Genomic DNA, 2872 nt, shown 5'->3' with positions numbered 1-2872 from the left:
CCAGATGTATTATGGATGGATCGCAGCAGATATCTTCGATATTTTCTGACAGCAGCCGCAACCCCCATGGGAGATGCAATGCCAGCGTTAGTTAGGCCGATATGCATGAAGAAAATCACATAGGACAACTCTCCCAGTGAGAGCTGTCCTTTGCGAATGAGGGACTTCCAGGTTCTATGACCCAGAAGTCCCTCTGGCATCCTTCTGCGCATGTGCAGAAGGACGTGCGTGCCGCAGGGGGTGCTAGGAGGGATCCGATTGGATAAAACCTGCATTTTTAGGGTTTGACCACATTTCTCCCATTGCTACATTCCGCCCCTTATCTGAAGATGATTAGAAAATTACTGGGAGAGGATTCAGGAGGAGCATTCCCCGGCAATTGCCGACGTGCATACGTGGTCAGTAGACCGCACATGCACAGGAGTCCCGAGAGGCAGAGGCGTATCTATAATGGGTGCAGGATGTGCGGGGAACACGGGCCCCTGGGTCCAGGGGGGCCCCGCACCACACACCCTACACCCATAATACTATTTACCTCTCCGGAGTCCCACGTCGGCACGGGCATCCAGCACTGTAAAACGACTGGAAAATGGCCGCGGCGGACATTTTCCCGTCGTTTGCGCATGCGCAGTACAGGGAAAATGGCCGCCACGGTGACCTGTGCATTCATTATAGACTCTGGGTACACTCTAGTGCCCAGAGTCTATAACTAAGGCGCTGGCCGCGCACAGCTCAGTGCGCTGCCGGCCGCCGGGCGGAGAGGAGGAGGCCCGTGTCAAAGACTACACATGGGCCCCCTCCTCTCTAGAAACGCCTCTGCCGAGAGGGTAGTGAAGAGTCAGCTGAAGCGGTCACTTCACTCCGATTACATCGCAAAGACGGGCTCCATTCTGAGCCCCTGTCCCTGTGCATGCTATTTAATACATCATTACTCTATCATTGCTTACTGCAGTGCATTCATGGCGCTACTATTGTGCACAGCTCGCATTAAAATTATTGATATAGGTTATATAGATTCCATATTAAAGACACCATACAGACTCCTTTCAGCAGGCTTGAGACTCAAAACTCAATACCAGGCAGAGACATGCAGTGAGGTCAATGGCTGGGGAGGCACTGGCTAGTATCAGAGCGATGTCGTGCTGGGTACACATTGTGTAGTGTGTACCCATCTTTACAAAGAAGGTGCCAGTCCCACTCCCTGCATAGTGATGAGGTGCCAGCTACTGGTGTCTGCAGGGAAACCCCCTATCTTGTTACAGAGTGATTTACAAGCCCCCAGGCAGTGTCCTGTTGTCCACAGCAGACCCTCCTCACCTTTTTTCCTTTGTGTATTTCCTCTATCTGCATATTAAAATTTTCTTCCAATCTCAGTGCTGCTGCTGAGCTCTGATGGTTAGGTCTCCGATGCCTGAGTACTTCCTGGACCAGTCACCTGATCGTCTGAGGTGTCCATCAGAGCTCAAGGCACACCGCCTCACAGTGAGGCATGCCTTCATTAGCTCTTTTTCTCTGTGTTTTATTGGTTGCTTTGTGGCCCAGCCCCCAGCTCCAGGCAGTGTCTGAGCTATCAGAGGTGATGCTCAACTCTTACTACCTCATCTGTTGTCTCTACCTGTATTTCCAGGGAGTGCTGCAATTTTGGTGAGTTATGCCTATAAAAACGATCAAAATAATACAAGGAAGATATTTCTAAGTTATAAATATTTTCTTTGTATTATTCTAATCATTTTTATTGTCAAACTTCTGCAGTCTGACAGGGAGGCTCTACCCTGACTGCACGTCCCTGATACTAGGCAAGTTACACAAAAACCTCTGTCACAAGCACTGCATAAACCCCATTTGCACAGGCTTAATAAGCACCATGACCAGGCCCGCCAAGAGCCGCGGCGGACCCGGGTAATGGGGCATGGCCTAATCGCGGGAGGCTTGGCCACGCCCCTGTCCCGGGAAAAAACAAGCTTTGCAGCGACGCGCACTGGGGAGGGGGGCGCTCTGAGCCCCCTCAGCCCTGCTCAAAGCCAGGGGGGGCGCGATCAGTGTGATCACTCCCCCCACAGGCATAGGAGACTGCTGTGGCTGCTGCTCAGCAGCCATGAGCAGTCTCCCACTGCAGCTCAGCACACGCTGTATGCTGAGCTGCTGTGAGGGAGGGGGGGTGGCGCCGGACCCAGGCCCCCGTCGGACCTCTCAGAAAGCCCGGGCCGGGGTAATCTGTACCCGTTCCCCCCCTCTCGGCACCCCTGACCATGACCACCCCCATTGGATCATTTTCAGGTAAATCACGACTGGAGCTCATTTATATTTGTATGTATATTTATTGTTATTGATATGACATGTTAGTGGTACCTGGGTGGTCAGAGCCGTAACTAGACTTTTTGGTGCCCTGTGCCAGAGAGAGCATTGGCGCGCCCCCCCCCCCATTTTGTAAAATAGGGACATAAGATAAAGCACATGAAAAAAGGCCATGGCCTCATAAGGAAGGGCCAGGGATGAGATAGGGGAGGCCAGGAGATGCTGGGGATAAAAGAAGAGGAAGCTACAGTGACAGTGATAATAAACAGGAAAATTGACAGGCCCAAACAGCGCCCCCTGCCCTGCGGTGCCCTGTGCCATGGCACTGATCGCACTACCCTAGTTATGGCCCTGTGGGTGGTTACAACAATAGGGGTCAACAGATGTAAAATTGAGGTTAGTCCACGCAAATACACCAATTTTGCAGGTTTATTGGTAAAAGCAGTGCTCGAAGTGAGCCGGTATACGGCGGTATGCCATACCGCCACTTCAGTTAGTGTCCCGATTGAAAGTTGGTGCTGGGAGCAAATATGGGATCCCAGCACCAAAAGAGCAGCAGCAGCATTACTTGGAGATG

This window comes from Taudactylus pleione, unplaced genomic scaffold, assembly GCF_031769625.1.
Source record: "Taudactylus pleione unplaced genomic scaffold, aTauple2 ptg000389l, whole genome shotgun sequence".
Taxonomy (NCBI): domain Eukaryota; kingdom Metazoa; phylum Chordata; class Amphibia; order Anura; family Myobatrachidae; genus Taudactylus; species Taudactylus pleione.
The sequence above is the reverse complement of the archived record's forward strand: the minus strand, read 5'-3'. Positions refer to the sequence as shown.